The sequence below is a fragment of the Falco naumanni genome, chromosome 4 (genome assembly GCF_017639655.2).
Source record: "Falco naumanni isolate bFalNau1 chromosome 4, bFalNau1.pat, whole genome shotgun sequence".
NCBI lineage: Eukaryota > Metazoa > Chordata > Aves > Falconiformes > Falconidae > Falco > Falco naumanni.
Genome location: NC_054057.1, coordinates 55,656,805 through 55,679,823, shown reverse-complemented (window position 1 = coordinate 55,679,823; position 23,019 = coordinate 55,656,805). Strand labels below are relative to the sequence as shown.

The following is a 23,019-nucleotide window of genomic DNA, read 5'->3' as shown; positions in this document are numbered from 1 at the left end:
AGGTCAGCAGATAGGCGGATGTCTAACAAAGGATAACAGAACAGACACCACAGGTAGATGAGTAACATGTGGCGGTACATGATATCTACAATTGTTACAGTGGCTAACAAACATAATGTTTATTCTTTAATTCTATTCTAAAGTTCATTCACACTACATCACTTTGAAGCATATGCTTTGCTGTGTTTCAAAAGTGATGAGTTGGCAGACTTGTAGAAATCTTTCCCAGGGTTTTTACAATACCCCTTGTAGTTTTACTCAGGGACATCCAGCTGTCCCATTATCTCCTTGGTAGGGCAGCTTGCTTTGCAGATAAGGAGGACAGCTCTCCTTGCAGAGATTTGCAACTTCCTTGTCAGAACAGTCTATATGATCTTTCAGACATTTTAACTCCTTTGTCGCTATACAATTACAAGCTTATTTATGCATTAAAATGAATATTGTTTATGAATACAAACTTGACCATATTATTTACAGCTTATTCACATCATTCCCCCCTTTTCTTGATACAAGCAAATTCTTTTGCTATTTTATTTTTTAAAAGTACAATAGAATACGCATTTGAACAGAACACACATAAGTATTATTAAAACAGTCAACAAAACTATGGCAACTAACACCTGTTTTAACCATTGTACATTAGGTAACCAGGAAGTTAGAGTTGTCCAAACATTTCCAAAATCTTAAGACACATCATCCTCACTTACTTCATGTAATACCTTGGTTTGTTTCCGTATTTCCTCTAAGTCGGTGGAAACTCTTCCACTTTGGTCCACGTATACGCAACAATTAGTATTTATAACTGTACATACTCCCCCTCGATCAGCTAACAGCAAATCCAAAGTTATTCTATTTTGTAACACCACTTGTGAGAGGCTAGATATTTCCTCTTGTTGGGCTTTCAATGCATCAATTGTTATTGTTCTGTTTTCTAATTTCTCTACTCACTCTTAACCAAGGGACAAACCATCGAGCAAAACTATGGAATGCAGTAGGCCTCTCTATTATAGGATTTGTGTTTAAGTATCCTTGTGAGAACGAATCATGTACTGTCATATTAGGCACTACTGCTCCCAAGGTGCAGGTTCCCTTCCAATTTTTATGTAAAACCTTTCGAGCTGTATCATTGCACAGCCAGTACCATCCTTTCCCTTCGGGCACTGGCCAAGCAGTAGAGCTAACAGACAGTGAAGTACCGATGTCTAAAGCGTTATTACAAAAGGACTGAGTTCCTACATACATTACGGGATTACAATCCACAATTCCCATTCTTTTAGGTGGATTACATTTCTGAACACACATATAGTATGACTCTTGCACCTTAGGACTGTTTATCTCTAATTTTAAAATTTTATCATTTTCAATACTCCAAGAGGTATTTTCCTACACTCTTTCCTAAGATTTATTCCTAGGTAATGGAAATCCAATCAATGATATACCCTTTCCTCCATATTCAGGCATATGTGTACATATCCAACAATCAGTTTTATTCAGAGCCTGAGATATGCCTTGTACCAGGGATAAATGTACATTCTTATTCCACAGAGTTAAGTACAAATTTGGCAAACATCCGACTATAATTATGACCTGAAGAATCGTAGTCCTGTGGGTCCTGCCGGAGTGACAGCCCATGATTTCTCAGGAGTTTTCTTTATTCTTGAATAGTGGATACAAGCGGCTCGTTCTTTTCTGTTCATCTTCATCACTTCCTGAAGAGAAATACTGGATTCACGAGTGAAGAAGTCTGTTTTCACGTTACATGAAACTTTGCCGGACTGTTATTCTGCTATTCAATTTCTAGTTCATGTTTGTACTTTGCATCAAACACACAGTTTTCAAAATAACTCCAAAGAGTTGGGTAATACATATAATAATAACCTACAAAACCAAAACCTAAAAATAACACTTTTTCTTAACACATTCCCTTTTTTTTTTTTACATGCGTCACTATCATGGCTAGACTATAGGGATTTCGCATGCGCGGTCTTTCCAGATTTTTCCAACACACTCTGTGGGGCTTTAAAATCGCGCATGCGCATGCTCAAAGGTATACACGGACCATTCGCGTGACAAACAATGGCTACTGCGCGCCCAGATGAAATCCCAAACCCATTTCCTGAGCTTACCACTCCAGTAAGTCTATTAATGGTAACATTTATGGCACTATGGCCAAATGACAGGTCCCTGTTTTCAATGTAAGGTTTTCTCACCACCAGACCACCACGTCACCTGCCAGGGAAGAAGGGTCTAGAGTGGACATTTCCCCTCCCGAACATTCTGTAAGGTGAGTGTTCTCAAAACGTTTAACCTATATGGTTCATTAGAAAGAAGATCAAAAACTTTTTCTTCCTGTTGCTGTTTAGGCAGAGGGTGCGTTTTTCTGTCATCTCACGTCAAGAACTTATGGCGGAGGTGGAAAAGTATAAAAGGCGTTACCATATCGTCGTCTTTGCATTCCTGGCGCTTGTTTTTGTTGCTATTTTATTTTTTTTCTTACTCAGCCTACATTGTTATCTGAATTGTTAAGAGTCAATTGTTTCCAAATTCTTGTTGGCTATTAAAATGTTATTTTGTGTGTACATTTTGTCATACTACTCGCATTTGTTTAACGCCATCGGGTGAAACCATAATAGCAAATTGCATGTTAGTTATAACGTGTTGAATTAATATTATAAAACATGGAACAGCACATGGCAAAAACAATAAGGTGGCTAATCCACATAACAAATAAAATAGGATTCGTTTTACCCAGGGGCTCCCGAGAAGCTAGGAAAACAAGTCAATATTCGTCTTTCCAAGTTCGGACGGGAACATGGGCTAACTTCCCTGTCTCTGATGTGATTTGTTTAACTACCTCACCATTGTCATCAATTTTCAAACAACAATTGGAAACATTTACTTTACCACAAACACCTCCTTCTTCAGCTAGCAGGTAATCGAGTACCATCCTGTGTTGATAAATTGCATTTCACATCAAAAGCTTTAGCTGTTTGATTAGTAATAATTTCCAAGACAGCCCGTAGACGAATGATACGATTCAGATTGTAGATAGGTTCTCGAGCACCGTTAATGAGTTCATTAGGATTCCAAGTTGCAGGTCCATAATACTGTATGATACATTGGGGTGTCCATTCATTTAATAAATATCGGTACCCCCAAATTCTTGGGAGTCTGGAAAAATCAACTTGCTACTGTTGCCCTGGCTAATTTTCAAACACATTTCACATTGCTGAGTCACCTGTTTTATTACAGTATACAAGTTCTGCCCTATCAATTTCTGATTTAGACTTTTATATAAATTATCAGCTCCCCAATGCATCTTATTATGTTCTATTACGGCTGTGGTCCATATTAAATTGGATGGTACCACTATACGACCATCCCTCAAATAAGTCCACTTATTTATTTTATCATTCATGTCCTGAATGACCTTTAAGTTTTCTTTAGAATAATTTGGCTCCTGATCTGTACTTACAGTTTGGATTTTTACTGTCTGGTATTAAGGATAATTCATGGTCGGCCAGGCGGTTTCCAATTTCCAAATCAGTGCCTCAATGGGCCATCTTATGTTCTTTCTTCCTGGACGACCCTCTTATAACAGAGGGGGCCATTCCTCACATCAAGGTCTGGCATGGCACATGTCCCCACCGCTCAACGCCTACTGGGTTGCAGCCAGCAGCAGAGCTCAAGATCCTTCTTGGTGGCAAACACCGAGGCCAACCCAGTCTTGCCCTTGACTGTGGTAGGAGGCACCTGACCAACCTTATTCCTTGTACTTCGTTGTCAATGCAGTTTCATCTGCACATCCCATAACAAGTCACAGTCATGGTAAAACACAGATTTACATTAGTAGAACTACTACAGAGTGTATTTTATTTTAGTTTTTTTATGCAATATTCCCCACAGCCTTGCTGACCAAGGGATATTGTTTTACCTGAACTAGGCAGGCCTCCCGTTTATCATTTTTACTATAACAGGGAAAGCATTTTCCCCCTTTACCTGGGATTTACTTCCAGATATACCAGTTAAAGATTTCTTTTACTTCAGAGAGGTCTTCTCTTCCACTTAAAGGTTTCAGGATATTTTCCTGGTGGCCAGCAGCTCCCACAACTGTAAAAAATTCTTTTCACTGAAGTTTAACACCAAATAAATTAGTTTTGTATTCACCAACTTTTCTACATTACAATTACCTAGTAACAAACAACTCGAACCTTTATCCAGTCCTATTCACAACCAACTTTCAAACATCTAAATTTCCCATCAGAGATTCACCTTTACTCTCCTCAGACCCACTGCCTGCCCTAGAGGGGCCGTTACCGGTCCTGTTGTGCTGCAAACGCTGCAGCAATCGGGGTGACATTGTCAGGTCCTTCTGCTCAATCGTCGGCAACAGCAACCCCCTCCTCCCCACCATCAGGAGGGTTCGGGGCAGGAGATGCTCTTCCTGCTCTGCAGGTTACACAAGCCTGCCTCTGCAGCAGCACTTCTGTTTTAACTCTTTCTTACCCTGAATGCAAATCTGCTACTTGTTGCTTTAAGTCTGTGTTATTACATATCAGCCTTCGCAGGCAAACAGCAAACACCCTGCCATGTGTCCAGCAGGACTCAGCCGCACCTTCGAGGGGGTACGGGGTTTGTACAAACTCACCCCAATACTTTAACACTTTCACAGGGTCTTTGACTCTCCACCCCCCTCCGGCTTCAGATCTTACATACATTATCACAAGTTTTTATCTTACAACATGTTTCATTCTGGTTGCTGCACAGAAAGAACCACAGCCTCAGCGCTCTCTTTTTTTTTTTTTTTTTTTTTTTTTTTTTTTACACAAATATTTCAACAAGAACATCCTTAAAGCTATTAAACAGGTACACCAAAAACCTAAAATTTTAACCAGAGGACTAACGGTGCCCCAAAGAGAATGTGGGTCAAGGCCTTGCTCATTAGCCTCTCCATTTTGTACCTCCGTAACACTAAAACCTTTAAGACCGCCATATAAGTATTACTCTGACAACTGTGTTTGCCTGTTAATCTTAGAAAATTTCAGTATTTCTTTACAATCCATTAAGCACAGGCATAATTACACACATTTATTTTAGGATACTTCTGTGCCTCCCACAATTTAAGCCTATAAGAAGACGCTGTTTAAGCATCATATTAACTCAGGTTAACCAGCAGCAGCTTCAGTATTCAAATGGAAAGCCACAGACGTGTTCACAGTCATCAAAAAAATATCCCTGCAAATAAATCTACAAATCAGTTACTGAACTTGGCTTTGTATTGTGGAGCTGAATTGGAGCAATGCCACTGTCAACTGAAATTAAGCAAAGTGCTCCATCCCCCCACAGGCAGAGTAGGGCTAGTTTTGCATACAACATGGACATCCTGTCCACAGCACAGGTGTTTAATCTTACAAATCTCCTTCTGCTGCATCACCCTACCTGCACGACACTGACGCAGCCTCAGATCCTCATGTAAATACACTATAGTAATGCAACTTACATAAAGCAAGACACTGAGTACAGTTTTTTTTTTTGTTTTTTTTTTTTCTATCCTTTTCTAGAGCCATAATCAAAGATCAGGTGGTGTTAATCCCACACTCCTCCTGTCACACAAACATATCAGCACACATTACTTCATCTCATTTTCCTTCTCTCCGTACTGCAGCTATCAATGTTTTCTTATTCACATTTCCACCAGCAGACCCTCCAATATCCCTCCAGTGACTCAAAACACATCCTAACGGGCTTTTCTTTAAAATCCCACCACTCTGTTTTCCTCCCATTTTTCCAGCTTACACTCACAGAACACACTTATCACTTACAGAATTACTACTTACAAAACGCAACACACAGGTATCTTTCTACAGCAACACCAAGAGCTCACTATTATTATAAAAAATATAGCCGAAATCACAGTAACAATTATCAAAGTCAAATTCCACATTCCATAAATCCGGTAACCAAAATAAGCAACACTGCAGCAAATAAGCTTTATAAGCAAACTTGCCAGATTCCAGATGGCAATTAAATGTTGATAAAACCCAAACAGAACCAGAAGTATACTTAGGGTGTCAGCCACAGAAGTATACCTGAGTTTTCCAGACCAGACATATACTTGAGAAACTAGTTCCCAAGCACACCCAGATGTATACCCGAGAAACTAGTTCCCAAGCATACCCAGACGTATACCTGAGAAACTAGTTCCCAAGCATACCCAGACGTATACCTGAGAAACTAGTTCCCAAGCATACCCAGACGTATACCTGAGAAACTAGTTCCCAAGCATACCCAGATGTATACCTGAGAAACTAGTTCCCAAGCATACCCAGATGTTACCCTGCGGAAATCAATTTTCTCGTCTTACGGGTAACCCCAGATTACCGGTAATATCAGAATACAGCAATAAAGAATACTATCACTTACAGGAGATGGGATTCTTGTCTGCCTCCGCAGTGATCCGATGAGTTGAGGAGTCCCTCCGGGAAAATCCCGGGGGTACCCAAGGGAGTCCACTTCCCAGCGGGTCCTACGGTCAGGCAGAGAGCCGTCCCATCTGGGGTGCCAGATTGTTTCAAAGAACGTCTTCAGAATTTCTTAGTGATTGAGTATTCTTTATTGTCGGCGCCGGGCGTACGGGGGATCCTTCCACCAATCGTACACACCCAGAGGGGCAGACCATCTTATATTTATATAATGAAACAATGAATATTCCATTAACGCCTATACATATTCATTACCTGAACCCGCCTACCCTCGCTTCGTATGCTAATTAGCTTATCAGTCTTTCACGCTTGCGCAGATTCTTCCAAAAATTGTGGGCCAGGGTCTTTAGAATGTGGGCAGTGGTCTATGGGAGGAAGGCTGTAGGTCTTCCTCATGGTGTACTTTTCACCTTTTGCTCATTATGTGATGGTCTTGCACATTTGCAGTGTTCTTATCAGTCTGAGGTAATTTATGCCCTTGCTGGCCATCTGCTTTTCTTGCTTAATTATTTCTTTTACCCTTATCTGTCCTCTCCTGCTGAAGTGTTCCGCTAAAGTTTTAACACAGGAGGTCAGCAGATAGGCGGATGTCTAACAAAGGATAACAGAACAGACACCACAGGTAGATGAGTAACATGTGGCGGTACATGATATCTACAATTGTTACAGTGGCTAACAAACATAATGTTTATTCTTTAATTCTATTCTAAAGTTCATTCACACTACATCACTTTGAAGCATATGCTTTGCTGTGTTTCAAAAGTGATGAGTTGGCAGACTTGTAGAAATCTTTCCCAGGGTTTTTACAATACCCCTTGTAGTTTTACTCAGGGACATCCAGCTGTCCCATTATCTCCTTGGTAGGGCAGCTTGCTTTGCAGATAAGGAGGACAGCTCTCCTTGCAGAGATTTGCAACTTCCTTGTCAGAACAGTCTATATGATCTTTCAGACATTTTAACTCCTTTGTCGCTATACAATTACAAGCTTATTTATGCATTAAAATGAATATTGTTTATGAATACAAACTTGACCATATTATTTACAGCTTATTCACATCACAGGGTGCATGCATGTATGTGCATACCACATGTATGTGCATACTGCATGCATGTGCATACTACATGCATGTGCATGCCTGGGTATATGCATGTGTGCGGACACCTATGCCCGTGTACATCCCCTGGCCGTATGCCTGGGTATGTGCACATGTGTGTGCGTACGTGCGCGCATCCGTACACTCGTGTATGTGCGCGCAGGCGCGCGCTCCCGGCGGCCCCGCGCGCCCCCCGAACGGCCGCGCGCCTCCACGCCCCCAGCCCCAGCCCCAGCCCCAGCCCGTGCAGGAGCCCCAGCCCCACCCCCCGGCAGCCTCCGCATGCTCAAACGCGGGCTCCGCCCCGTCCGCGCGTCACTACCCCGCGCACTGGGTTGCCCGCCGCTCCTTAGGGAGGGAAGCCCCGCCCCCATCCCATCACCCTAGTTGCCCTCTTCCAACATGGCGGCTCCCACCTCACGCGTGCAGGCACGCAGGCGCCGCCTCGGCCCCCTTCCGCCGGGCGACGCGAGTGGAAAAGACAGGAAGGAACCGGTCCGGGAACTCTATGGTTTTCGCGCGGTGGGTAGCGTGTCGCAGCCGCCTCGTCCGCCCGCCCCCGCCCGCGGTGCACGCCGCGACACAGTGGGTCCTCCTTCCTGCCCCCCCCCCACCCCCGCCCGCTGCGAGTCCTCCGAGCTTGCGCCGCGCCGATATCCGCGTTGCTCCCAAGATGGTGGCGCGGGGCTCGGGCTGAGAGCGTGTGAGTCCGCGAGAGGAGGCGCACCCGCGGGCCCGGCCTGCCCTCCGCCCCTGCGCGCCGCCCGCCTCGCCAGGCCTCTTGCCTCTCCCTTCCCCGCCCCTCCAGGCCGCGGCCCCGTCTCCTCCGCCCCGGGGCCCCGACGGCTCCGCTGGCGGCGGCAGCAGCAGCAGCAGCGGCGGCGCCTCCTCGCCTGCGGCGCGGCCCCGAGCGCAGCGCGGCCCCCGCATGAGCCCGGGCGGCGGCGGGAGTGACTGGGAGCAGCAGGCCGTGGCGCCCAGGTCGGTAGGCGCTGCGCAGCGCCCGGCCCGAGGGAGGGCCGGGCGGGGGGATGGCGCCCGTCTCACGCCGGCCCTGAAGGGGAGGGAGCCGGGAGGTGGCCCTGCCCGCTTTCCTCCGCCGGGTGATCCCCCGGCTGGGGTGGGGAAGGCGGGCGGGAGGCTCCGGCGGCAGGGGTGCGTGGCCTCGGCGGCCCTCCCTCTCCTCCCCGTGAGGCACATGGCTGCGGGGCCGCCCCGCGCCTCCCCGAAGCGGGAAGGCCGGGTGGCTCCGGGCTCTGCCCGCCCCTCGGGGGGACCGGGCTCGCTGGGCGACCTTGGGTGAACCCAGCCCGCCCCGGCCTCAGTTTCCCGTCTCGCCCGAGGGCGCAGCGGTGGTGCCCGCTCCGCGGGGCTGCTGCGGGCACGGGGCACCGCGGTGCCTTCGGCATGGCCGGCTGTGGCAGTCGGGGAGGTACGGGTATGTGAAGTACTGCGAGGGTGTGTAACTAGTGCGCAAGGCCTGCTTAACAAAGTATGTTCACTTGTTCGTGTTTCTGAAGAGTTGGATCTGCTAACTCGTGAACTGGCAGCTTTGCTGGTAAATGTGACCTGGCGCTCCTGACTGCGCGGCTTCCTGGGTTTCAGTTTTAACCTGTACCTGCAGTGTTTCTGTGAAAGGAACTCTATGGGTTGTTGTGGTTCAGTCGATTTGTAAGTCGGATGTCTAATATGACGTGATGTGGTCATTCAGAAGTTACTACTGCTTAGGAAACAAAACATATTCCACAGCTCTCCTCTAAGTGGCAAGAACCTGTAGTCTATAGACTTGTAGTTACACTTTTTTTTTTCTTCTTTCTTTCTTCAGCTAATGGAAATAGTTGTTTGTTTCCTTCTGCGTAACTGGTGTTCTAATTCTGGGACAAAGCCTGTGACTTACACATCACTTCAGGGATGGTCCCTCTGTGTCTGTATGGAAACTTCCCTGCCTCAGTGCAAACCTGAGGCTCTGTGAGAATCAGCTTGTCAAATTACTTTTACCATGCCTCTCTACTGAAAAGTTCCTCAGTGAGGAATTGTACCTGATTTTAGCTTTGATTTCCAATGAAGTAAGACCTAAGCGATTGTATTGTCAGTTTATAATTTTTTTTTGACTGGTTTGAAAGGGAGAGGTCTAAAAGACAAGATCAAGTTCCTAATTCATGCAGATAGCATCCAGTTAGAGATTCCCTGCTAAGGGAGAAGCTACACTCTTTAAGTTTAACTGCATTGTTAGACATTTATGACTGGGTGGGAGAATAATGGATGTGGTGAGAGGTTCCTCTTGATAAGAATGAAAACTGCTGGAAAATGGACTTTATGGTTCTCACAAACTGCTTGGTTTGGATGGTGGCACAATACCCTGTGCCCTTTCATCTTGGAAACAGTTGAAGGTGCTTTTTTTCCAAAAGCTGAAAATAACTGTGAAATTCAGAGTTTAACTAGTGCATTGAATTGAAAATATGAAATGTGCATTACCAGATTGCTATGTATATTTGACAGTTTTCCTCACATACTTTTGTCTTCTAAAACAGATGCAGTTTGCAGTGGTTATGACTTGTCTTCGTAACAATAATGTTCTGTCAATTCAATACAGGCAAACCTTGGAAGAAAAGCTAGACCACTGCTTAGGTTTACAGGGCTAAAAAGTGCCTTTAACTGAAATTATTTCTGCACAATATTACAGCTACTTCATGTCTCTTTTATGAATGCCTTCCATTCCACTCTAAGTGTTTGCTGTTTAATGTAGCATCTTTCATACTGGAATTAACAAGTTATTTTTCTGTTTACTGGAGTTGTTTGCTATTTCTCTCACTGGAGTATCCTGCGTATCTCCCAAGAATTTAGAAATAAAAGCACCAAGCTACTAGATGGCACAATAAATGCTTTGATTTGTTTGCGGTTTTTTAGGGGTATGGCTGTGTGACAAAAAAAAAAAACCAAAACCAAACGAAACCAAACAAAAAAACCCAACAACAAATGAAAAAATGTCCTGAAGGAAAGGCAGGTTTGAAAAACCAGAGGTGGTTAACTTTTTCACAGCAGCATGTTTCAAAGCCTAGATCTCTCAGTCCAGGTCCTCTTCAGGACTCTTAACATTATGTGGGTTTGATCCCCTTTTTAACAGGAAATAAAAGTTTTAGTCTTTTTTTTAATTACTGCCGCTGCTTAAAGACATATGCAAATGGTATGTCTTTTGTGAATCGAATTTAAAACTGTGTGTATATGTTAAGTACATCTAGGGATGTTCTCAGCTTGTTAAAAGTCCCTGTTAGAGCAACTTGAGATTGTGTTCTAATCCACTTGAGAAAATAAACCAGGTTTGGGGTTTTTTTTATTTAACTTCACTTTTTGTAGGAGAAAACTTGCTTTGGAAATATGAAATATGTACCTCAGTATAAAATCATACTTACTTCATTATCAATATGTGCTTTAATCTGTTCTTCACTAGCTCTTTATGAATTCAGAGGTTCTGCTTAACCAAACCCATAACTGGGGCGGGGGGAGAGGAATATCTTTGAGTCAAGTTTTAGTAGTCATAAACATGTTTAATTGTGAACATGTTTAAGCATATAATATTTTTTATAAACAATAATTAGTGTAGTATATGATATGACAGCTATCATGCAATGAATTTAGTGTTTACTTTTTTGTAAATTTGCATAATCTTAGTTTTTGCTATGCAGGAATGTTATGTTAATTATTATTTCCCCTCTCCCCAGCTACTTTTGGTTTCAGTTTACTAACTGAATGTCCAGAGAGAACTCATCTTTGTTTTTTAAATGCAGGAAATGTCTTTCTCCCTCCCCACACCAGTGTATTTGTACACTGGAAGATAAAAGCCACTAACTCTTAAAAATAGAATGTGCAATTGAAGGACAAGGAGAGAAAATTCCTAAAGTATGTAGGCATATATCTCATTTCCAGTATCAATCTTTGTTTCTGGTACTGTGGGCCAGGTTTTTGCTTCACTTTAGTAAATGAATTGATATTGATTTTTAAACAAAGAAAGTATGTTTTACACATTTTCCTGAAGTAACCAGTATACTTAAGGTAGCTATGAGTTTTATTGAAAAGAGGTTTTGAAAGGGTTTCTGTCATTAATCAAATCCTGATTTGTACATGGAAGGAGAGGGGTAATACACTTGCTATCAGTTTGTAACATTTAGAATAGAATATTAACTTTTTTTAGAAAATAAACTCCTCCCCACCCCTGGAGAGTGTTGTAAGCTTTGCAAAATAGTTGGTTCCCAGAGACACAGCAATAAGCAAATTGCATGATTGAAGTGACTTTTGTCACCTTAAATACTTTGACCTTAACATTTACTGCATTAACTTCCTGTATTTATAAGCAGTGCCTGTCAGCCTCGGAAGGCTGTATTGCTCATGAATAAAAGTTTGGAAAAAAGCTGGCTCATATGAGTAGTACTGTGTGTAATGTAGCTGGTTCATTAGCAGAAAGCAAATACAGTGTAAAGGTAATAATTTGTAATGAAGCAACACTTCAGTAGCTATACCAGCTGGTGACGTGTTTCTTCAGGAAAATAACCTCATAGGAGAAATATAAAATAGATAAAATCAAATAAAGTTGAGATCCAGAAACGTGTGAGCAAACAGCGCTTTAAATTGCTGTTTTTAAATAGCTCCACCTTCTTGTGGCTAGGACTGGCATAATTTATTGACAGAAAAACTTTTGGGTTGCAAGCTTACATTATAAATTAAATATTATAGTGTTCTGTCTCACAGAACTCTCATATTCTCTCTTACAAACAAATCTCTTAAAGGAAGCATTAACTACTTATAATAGGTTGAGCTTTCTTTCCTGTATTATGCAAACTGAGGAATGGAGGAGGGGGATGGAAGTCAGTCTTTACAGATCCTTTTTCCATTACCATCCTGCATGGTTCTTTACCCATGTTGTACAGAGTGGTGAAGAATTAGGAGAAGCTGCAGTTGTTCAGCTGAGTGGAACTAAATGGGTGGCTTCCCTCTGGACCCTCACTTCACTGTCTTCGGTAAGAGGGGTGACCTTTTGAAGCAACTTGCTTTTCCTTAGAACAGGGGTATGTGTGTTTTAAGAGAAGCTTCTAGTTAGCAAAGCAGAGGATTGGACTTTTCTGGAATTTTTTTTTTTATTATTCTGCTGGCTTGGAAAGAAGGATATTCACAGTATGTGGCTGATCATAACTTTGGATCAAAAAGCATTATTATTTGCATCCATCCAAATAGCTTTAAAAACATGCTCTGTCTTCATATACTTTACCTTTGGAAATCATGCTTATGTCATACGTCAACAGTGGAACTGTCCCAGAGGTGCATTACAGTGGTGATGGTTTAGCCCAAACTCAAACTGATCTACCAGCTGGCTGCTTGATATGGACGGTACTACTTTTTGTTTTTTTCATAGAATCATGGAGTAGCATGGGTTGGAAGGGACCATTGAAGGTCATCTATTCCAACCCCCCTGCAGTGAGCAGGAGCATCTTCAACTAGATCAGGTTGATCCAGAGCCTTGTCCAACTTGACCTTGAATGTTTCCAGGCCTGGGGCATCTACCGCTTCTCTGGACAGCCTGTTACAGTGTTTTGCCACCCTCATTGTAAGAAATTTCTTTGTTATATCTAGTCTAAATCTACCCTTTTTTAGTTTAAAACCATTACCCCTTGTCCTGTTGCAACAGGCCCTGCTATAAAGTTTATCCCCATCTTTCTCTGTTCCCCCTTTAAATACTGAAAAGCTGCAATCAGGTCTCCCCAGAGCCTTCTCCAGACTGAATAACCCCAACTGTCTCAGCCTTTCCTTGCAGGAGAGGTGCTCCATCCCTCTCATAGGGGCAAGATGTGTCAGTAGAAATTTCTCATTACCTGTTAATCAGACAAGCTCCTTTTTCCTCTCCCCACTAATCATGAGGCAGAGATGGTCACGGTTTCTGTCTTAGTTTCAGAAAAATGAGGTACATCAAACAGTTCATCCATTTTTGGGGAGGGGAATCTTGCCTGCTTCTCTTACTTGCCACAGTAAGCACTGATGCTCATTGTGTGAATTTTTGTCCACTTAATTTTTTGCAGCCTGGATAAATGGAAACAGTGAATGAATACAGGTGCTAGAAAACAGCACAGAACTTTTATCTGAAATTATTCTATCCCAGCCAGATGGGTCAGCATTTCTAAGCCCCAACTTTTCAGAGATTAAAGCTTATTTCTGTTTAATTTCCTGTCCTAACTCCTCAGAAGCTTTCTTACTGGCTGTTGAAGCTTCGTGGGAGTTCCAGTATTTGGTCAAGGCAAGTTTTATCTACACAGATAAGACCCTGCTGCTCTGCAGCAGACTTAAATTGAATGGAAAAGCTCTTACTACTTTCTACTACATAAAGACTTAAGAGTTGAACCAACGTGTACGGCAGCAGCGCCAGAAGGAAACTGTGTGCTACGTGTTTAGTTAATACGTAACAGTGTTTTAATCATTAATCTGGGAGTCATTAGTATGCAAAGTTTGGGTATTTTTATACTTTAGAATTTGATCTGAAAACTAAATTCTTGCACTTTTTTTTTTTTTCTTCTTTCCCCTCTGCATTTCATAAAGCCAACTGGAAAAGCTTTTTCTGGAAATCTGATCCGTCAACCCCTGGTTCATATGGAAAGACTTGAGCTTCTCAGGAATGTCTGCAGAGACATTGCATTGAGAGATCTCTCTCACACTGCAGTTTCCAAATTCGTCTTGGACCAAATATTTGTGTGTGACAAGCACAAGATCCTGTTTTGTCAGACGCCGAAAGTGGGCAACACTCAGTGGAAAAAAAGTCTTGATCGTTTTAAATGGTATCTACTCTGTTGTGGGTGTGTGGGTTTCTTTGAGGAGGAGGAAAGAACAGATTTGGTCCAACTGGGACATCACAAGAATGGATTCTTTCTGCTTTTCTGATACTGATGCTTAATTTCAGTTTTTCATTCTTCATGGTTGCTTCTAGTCCTTTCAAAACATCTTTTAATGAAAATACACCTGTTCTTTCTGTGAAAATAAATAATTGCTATTACTTGGCTCAAAAGTGATCTGAATCATGAAAGAGTACCCATATGCATGTGGTAGGTATATCTGTTATCTTTGAAGGGTGGCACTAATCTATAGAATTTGAAACAAGTGAATTACAAGGTATCACAATTCCCTAAGAAACAGTAGTATATAAAATTTCTGACTTAAGGCCACTCACTTTTAACTAGGATTCTTAAAGAAAGCTAGTTAAAACTTGGCAGCTGCTGTTGTTTTCTACTGCTGAAATCTTGTGTGGGTGCTATCAGTAAGCCATCATAGGAGTTATGAAGATTCTGAGTTGCTTAAGGCAATAGTTTGGTCAACAAAGGTATGTTAGACTGTAGAAGAAGGAGTAAAGGGATTTGTCTGTCTGAAAAACAATCTACAGGGTGAACGCTGCCTGTATGCATGTAGTCTGCCATCCTCTTCTAGTAGCCTGGTATGCCAATACAAATAATGCATTTCCTCAAGGTTTTCTAATGTACCACTACCTGCACATACAAACTTAACATGATCATATTTAACATAACACAGCCTTGTTGGACATGAGACCCTCTTTCCTGTCTGTGCACTAGGGCTGTGAATTTGCTACTTATAGTCAGGTCAGTTGAGGTCCTTCTGTGGTTTTGCAGATGGCATAACTCACCAAGGTGCGGACAAATCCTGAGCATTGTAAACCCAGCTTTCTTACGAGAAGCACCCTGTGAACAGCCAGCTCTGTACTGGTGTTTTTTTATATTTTCTTTACCTTGTATGAAGTAGTTTGCACACCCAGAAGGAAACAGTCACAAATTGGCAAAACTTTTGTAGTGAAGAGTATGTCCTTAAAAACTTTAATATTAGTTTCAACTTTGATATATGGACGGGAGCTAAAAATCCAGCAAAGACAGGCACACACCTAGGTATGGGCATGTGTCTTAAATACCTGTGAAAGCCACACTGCAAGAAAGTACTAAATATGAAACTGTATGAGTATAGTAGAAGTACCTGCTCTTACCAGAATTTAACATTGATAACATGCAAAGAATAGCTCAGGACAGACAGGAATTGTTGGCTGCGTGCAGTGAAGGATAATTCATGTCTTACCAGCAGGGAACCTTTCACCTTGAGCTTCCTAGTTCTGGCATGTTGGATAATGACAGAAAGTTGTTTCCATATAAACACTGGTCTCTTCTGCCTTGAGCTGCCAGTGTACTAGTATTTGCTGATGAAGGCTACTGCTGCTGTTGACCTGACTTTCTCCTCTTTGGGTAATTGCGGCAGGTGGGACTGATGTTTCAGGGAGAATAGTTTATGTCTGAGTACCTAAGTTGTATTTGGAGGTTCAGGATGGAGAAGTGTAGCTGTGGCACTGTGGGGCAGCTAACTCTGCTACTGTTTGTACTGTTTGTACAGAACTGTGCTCTGGATGGATGCAAGTTTTCAGTTTCTGAGGCTATCCATTCTGGCATCTGTTGTCCACATGTAATTCACCTAAAGTACCAAAAATTATAATTAGAAAAGTCAAATTAATAAAATATAACCACCACCACCCCCTGAAAAAAAAAAAAACAACAAACAAACAAATTACAAAACTGAGCTGCTGAATGGTGTGGATTGTTCACTGCAGTTCTGAAACGGAGACGGCCAAGAGACTTTCATCTAAAGAGCTTTTTTTGTAGCACCCTGCTGTTGTTGCAGGTTGGTACCATGAAATGATGCTGTTGTGTGAAGGCTTATGCCTAAAGCCCAAGGGGCCCATGTGAGATAATTCTCAAGGTCATAAAAACTTCCAGGATCAGGATCTTAAAATAAATGCATCAGAATTTAGTGATGTTATTTTTCTTGTCAACTTACGTGCTTGCAGAAATTAATATCTGGAGACTTTTTATTGTCAATGTTAGTGCTTTTTAAGCTGTGTAGTATTGTATGATTGAAATTTTTGTTTTAGCATAGTGTAGTTGTTAATTCATAGATGCTGACAGCAAAGTGCTTTTGTGTTGAAGCAGTTCCAAAAGCAGCCAGCAGCATTTATTTTTTGTTGGCAATAGATTGTCAGCAAAAAAGCCGGTTCCTTCTTTGGAGTTAATCCTCAAAGTCTTCCTCCATTTGTATGTGTGGGCAGAGGGAAGGAGAATGGGGACAGTGAGGTAGGGAATTACAGGCTTAGACATAATTGCTGATGAAATTTGTGTAACATGCTTTTCTGAAAGTTTTGAGGCCATTTGGTCTTGGACCTTGATGTCACATACCCTGAAGGATTTTAACAGTTTTTGGCTTCTCAGTCAGAATCTCTCGCCATTTAACAGTTTTAAACATAGTAACTGTAAATGCTAAAAATCCAGAAAAGAGAATGGTAGAGCAAAAAGCTGTCAGCCAAAGACACACACCTGCTTGTACGCACTTTTTTTCCCTTGAAAAATTCACTTGCGCTCCCTTTTTGATTTTTCTAGGAGCATTTTCTTCCATAGAAGAGATCCCAGAAAATATTGTACATGATCATGAGAAGAATGGCCTTCCACGCTTGTCCTCCTTCAGTGACTCTGAAATTAAAAAGCGGCAAGAGGTGGCTTCGCAGGGGTGTGGGAGGGGGTTGGAGTCAGTGGTGTTATGAGCAATCAAGAGTGCAACTAAAGTCTACATCTGGAATTGAGGACAATGGGGTTTCTGCTCCACTGCTTGTATTAGGGCACTATTCTATTGTCCTCACAGATGTTGCTGTCACTACCTTCCTGCTGGCTTTGAAGGAGACCAGTGTAACTGGTGATATAGTTAAGTGAGCCAGCCAGCTCCGGCTGGATATAGGGTTTCTGTAGTTCAATGCATGCCTAGCTGTTACATAGCTGACCTTCAGAAGGGGAGGTTTAGTTGGAAGGTCCACCCTGGTGCCTTGTATAGTAAATCTTACTGCCTGCACATAACATTGTCATTGCAGGCAAATTTACTTATTGGGATTGAACTGGGTAAGTTTAAAAGGTCAGTGCTTCTTAGCCTGGGAGTATTGTCTGTTCAGCTGAACCACTTTATCTTCCTGTTTGGGTGCTTCTTGCTCTTCTCAAAGCAGAAAAAATACTTCTCCGCAGTAGAGCCTTCTGAATTACTTTGGCTATATTTTTGACTGTGTCTGCTCTCATGTTTCTGAACAGATCTGTTATTCTTAATATTTTAAAGAAAAGAAAATGTACGTAATTGTTTCCAGCTATTAAACTTCCAAAGAGTATATCATGATATGTCTAACCACACAAAACATTTCAACAGTTCTCCAAATTCTGTTCTAAATTATCAAGCAAGGAGTCCAAAACTCTACTACTCTGTAGTGGCTGTGAGGCCACAGTAAGACCAGCTTTGTCTTTATTGGAAAGAAATGAAATTACAGTAAGTTCACATACTTGGAGAAATCCTTCAGTGTCTTTTATATTCAGGACAAAACAAATAATATTTATCAATATTTAAGCAAAACCCATATTCTTTAGTACCTTCCATGTTGTTTTCCCTTGGTTAAAGAAGTCCTACCACTCAAGCATGTACAATTAAACTTCAAGTTGTGCTCTACTGAGCAAGCTTAAATTTGTCAAGTATGGAATTTATACACTATATTCTGATCAGCAGGCCATCCAAAGAAAGGAGATTTGATATCTCACTGCAGAGATAATATTAAAGATACAGACAGTAACTTGAGGCCACTGATTCTGATTGTCTACTTCTGGACCACTGGAGTATTGCAGTAGAAAGCATGACACTCATGTAAGAGGACTGACCATTGCAACTTGTAAGACTGACCTGCAGAGACCTAAATGCTGATCAACCCTGTATTCTCTTTGTACAACCTGGAAGAGAAGAGGCCAAGTACAGGAAAGGGGCAATCACACCACTGTTTTCAAGTTATTAAAAACTCCAGAACACTTCTTTTGTTAGGCTTTCATGGCAGTGTTCTTTTGCGATGTCTTCATTCTCCACGACACAGCCCTAGAATGACGACCATGATCACACAGAAACTAAGTGCAAATAATACTGATCAGAGACTTAAACACCTGAGCTTCCAGTTTAAGAATAGTCCAGCATTTGTGGATTTAGACACCTCCAGAGAGAAATATCTACTCTTTAAGCTTTCATTTTGTTTATTTTTAACTGGTAAATTTACAGCATCCAACAAGCTCCATGGGAACCAAGGTTTCTAATACATTTGCTTCAGTTACATTTTCTAGTGCAACAACTGGAATTCCTTTTCTTTCAAATCATTATAAAATTCAGTCTATTTATCTTACTGTGCTTTTGCTCTTGGAAGCAAAGGTAAAACAGACACTTAATTCTAACTTAAGTAGTTGCTAAATTCAAAAAAGTAATAATTCTTGAGTAGAGTCAATGCAGTCATATTAGCGGTGAAGTTTCCTCAAAGGAATCACTGCCTGGCCAAATGACGCATTGCAAGGGGCTCTGAGAAGAAATTCTGTAGTTCATCCTAGACAGATCACAGTGTAGCAGAGTACAAGGCTGCAGGTGTAGATAATGATACTTCCTATATCTTTTCCTCCCAATAATGGTGATAAAACCACCAGCAAATGCCACAAAAAATACCTATGTGACAAGGTTTGAGGCCACAATCAGCATCCTGTGGTTATGTTATGTAAACCCACCTGTGTTTTCAGCCTTGAGGAAAGTAAGGCATTCTATGTCTAGAAAGCACTAGGAAGGCATCTGAAAGTATGTATCATGAAACACACGTACAGTAACTGTACAAGTATTCATTTGCAATGGTTGTAATTTGGTTTTCTGGCATGTTTTGAGGCTGCTGCAGAATTTTTATTTTTCCATTCTTTCAAGGGAAACAAACCAGCTATCAAATCTACTCCAATGTGAGGTCACTATTCATCAACTATAACTGCAACAAGACTTCAAATGGGAGGGGTGGGTGTTCAACGACTTTAGAAAGAGAGAGAGAAATTTCAAAATCACAAAGCATCCCATCCTCCAAAACCAGAAGATGAATGCACAGAAAGCCATCATGTCAAAATACCCAAACCTTTGCCTTGATGTGTGACAACATACAGTATGTACAGTAAAAATACACACGCTGTTAAGTAGTCAAGTTATTGTTAAACAAGTTATGTAATTTAGTGCTAAAGAGGTTTTAAAAAAGTTATACTAATTGAATCTGAAAATTAACGCAAACCTGTGACAGGACCAGACAGGAGGAGATGCTGATCTTAAAAATTCAAAGACTTGGACAAATGTAAGGAAAAAAAAAAGACACCTAACTATGAGCTAGCACCAATATGTTCATCACACAGAGCCAGGACTTGAAAAATTTGAGATAATTAAGACTTATCCATTGAAGAACTTGCTGCATAACAGTCTGAAGGAGTAGATTATTTTTAATTCACACTTGTGAAACATACCTGACTAGGCTCTTGGTATAAGGCTTTGCAATGCAAAACAGGGAAACAAATGAAGCAATTGCATCAGCCAACCAGAGTAAAAACAAATTAACCATTCATTGTGTAAATAACTTAACACTTCATAGAAATCCCGTATTTACTAACGAATTATAGGCATGTAACTAACATAGTAACTATTTTAGCTACACAGTAGGCTTGCAGGTCACAATGTATTACCCAGCCTGCCATTCCACCTTACGTGGCAAGCACAGCTATACAGCATGACTGCAGAAATTCTCTGTAGGTGATGTACACATCACATTGTGATACAGTTTTAAAAAATTTAGTTTTGCCAGTATAACATGCATTAATACTGTTTAGCTACTACTCAAAACACATGAATCCCTACAGCTTGACTGACTTACATCTATTTTAGACAGACACCCAAAATCTACCTAGTCAGGGCAACTCTTGATCACGCTGCAGAAAAAAAAACAAACCCACAAAAAAAACACTGACAAAAAATAAACCCCCAAAAACTCCAAACCACCAGAAAAAAAAATATCCCATTAAGCTTTCACACAGAAAACCTTGCTATTGTAGATTATTTTTTCAGGTTCAATTTTAAGGAGGACAAAATATACGCACAAAAAAAGAATTGTCAGACTGTTAGAAGGAAAAAAAATGTACTGCCTTCCATACAGAGTGTTTGCTTCACAGCCATCAAGTTGCTTGTTTCTGACACATCTTTCCTTACGAGTCCAACTGCCAATATCCAGAGTGGACTACCTCCAGTCTACAGCCTGATTTCCCCCCTTTGGCTAGGCCAGGAAAACAAAAAAACTCAACTCAACTTGCCACAGGAACAATAAAACGCAATGCAGCAGGGGCTGGAGCGGAAGGGATCATGACAGGGTTTTTGCCCTGCAACCTCTAACACATTTCCACATAGCAACAGCCAGTCCCCTCTCAGGTCTGGATCCCTGCAACCTGTACTCCTAGGGAGCCAGACGGCACTTCTGTAACAGATGGCGTAAGAGAGGGAAAAGCAAATTCATTGTCCCAGAAGAAAAGCTCCTCCTAGTACAAGAATCACTGCAGTGAATTGGTAAAAACATATGGGAAAAGCGTTCCTTGTTTCCTTCTCATCACTTTTAAGGTTAGGTATGCAGTCCAGTGCAGAGGGGCTTACCTCAGCTTTGCTCCTCCCCAAGTTGGGCAGCTACAGTGGAGAAGTCCTTGAGCAATTCACACTATGTCCCTAGCCTGCAAAACATTCTGAAACTGGCATTCAGCCCACAGTGTGTAAAATCCTACACCACGTGGAGGGAGGGTGTGGAGGAGACAGTTTATGGCCAGAAGAGAAGTGAACTCAGATCTTCTGAAGCCTCAGACAGTACCCTAACATTGGGCTACACTCCCTCTGTTATTTTGGAACTCATGCTGTAAGTCAGAAAAGCAGAGTTTACAGTTTCTCTATTTGAGTTCTGTAACAGGATGGTTTGAATAGCTCGAAAAGAATCTTTGTTTGCTAACTCACAGAAGAATAAAGTCTCAATAACTTTTTTCTTTTTTTAAAATGTCCTCTCATACCTTCAACATTTTTGAATTTGAAATGAACATTTCAGCCTATCACAACTTTGCTTCTAGGCTAATGAAGACAGACCAAAACATGGTTCAAAACTATGAACAAGATGCTACCTGAATACCCTTCAATGAAAGAAGTCCAGTTTTCCATTTCTAAAAGTAACTAGTGTATAAATTTGCCAAATTGTCAGACTTTTTTTTTTTCCTCTTAGCGCAGCAATTCATCTGCCACAACAGGTATTAGCAGGCATTGTGCCTTAGTACTGAAGTGCCTTCAAACCCATGCAAGATGTTAGTGAATAGCAGGTAGAAATTACACCCTACTGTCAAGTCTGAATATAAGGCCTTAAGATCTCTGGCATTGTATTATGCTACCATCTACTGGTTCACGTTAAACCTCTGAACTTCCCCTTTAACCGATTCACTCTCCAAAAAAAAGTAAAAAAAAAAACAACAAAAAAACAAAAAACACACACACAGTTTTTACAGAGGCCTAAAATTATTTTTCCATAGCAAACTATTAACTTGAAATTTTCTAAGGTAATTCCACAGTTCTGCTCAGCTTTTGTCATCTTTTTTTTTTTCTAAAAAGGTGCAAGAGTAACTTACATACGGTCAAAACATTTTAAAACATGATATACCAAACTCATCCATTCATTTACTTACATTCGGCTAGTTTCAATGTTTTCAGAGTGAGGTTCTCCTGGTGATCTGCAGATACAGATGCAAAACCTTAAGCATTCTTTGTTACTTTCAGTCATTACAATATGAAGAATTAGGAAAGGTGGAAAGTGATGATGATTTATTATTGCCACTAAAAGCACTGACTCTTATGTGCTTGCACATTTGTCCAAACTCGAGAAGACAGTTCATAACATAAAATCTGACAATATAATTAAGCCAGATTTCTCTAGGGAAGACAGCACTTTTTCCCCACAGCTTACACAACAGCAGCCATTAGGGAAGAGTTCTGCTGGCAGTACTTCTGTATTCAGGTTGTATAGTGCACCAGTTCTGGGCTAATTCTTCGTAACCACTTCTGTAACCAAAACGTATACTCAAGGTTTATCAGTGCTCAACTGTTACCAACAGATTATTCTCTGCACAATTGGACTCTAAAAAGCAGCAGCTCAAAAGCAGGTCTCAACAGAACCTCAAAACAAATTTCATGTCTCGCTCTACTTGAATTTATGGACATAAGCCTCACAGGCAGGTTTCTTTTACTTCCTTCCAGTCAACAGATCAGCCAGTAATATTCAGAATTAGGTGTTAGTGCCTAGCATTTTTGAACACCCTAGTAGCACCTGTATTCAGCTTGCCAACCCCCTTGACTTAATTTACAAATTTAAGGGGTATAGTTCCGTATTAAATTAAGTAGGCTAAAATTATAGCTGTTTAGCTCCTCCTTATTCCCATCTTCTTCCTCATGTGAGCACTGATTCAAAAAGTTAACATCTAATTTATTATTTTTTTAGA

At 41.4% G+C, this 23,019-nt stretch overlaps 1 long non-coding RNA gene across 11 annotated transcripts in view; it reads right to left on the bottom strand.

The window, feature by feature from the left end:
• Window positions 1-13,420: 13,420 nt before the first annotated feature.
• Window positions 13,421-23,019, bottom strand: part of LOC121087495 — a 37,672-nt gene continuing 28,073 nt past the window's right edge. For 7 of the 11 annotated variants that reach the window (XR_005827636.1, XR_005827638.1, XR_005827641.1 and 4 more), the window contains 4 exons: window positions 22,210-22,254; window positions 16,972-17,124; window positions 15,689-16,075; window positions 13,421-13,642 (listed from right to left, as the gene is read on the bottom strand). This is a non-coding gene — a long non-coding RNA (uncharacterized LOC121087495). Of the gene's footprint in view, window positions 13,643-15,688; window positions 16,076-16,971; window positions 17,125-18,361; window positions 18,409-18,522; window positions 18,548-22,209; window positions 22,255-23,019 lie in introns of those variants that run through there. The other 4 variants (XR_005827633.1, XR_005827634.1, XR_005827635.1 and 1 more) reach the window with 4 other exon arrangements.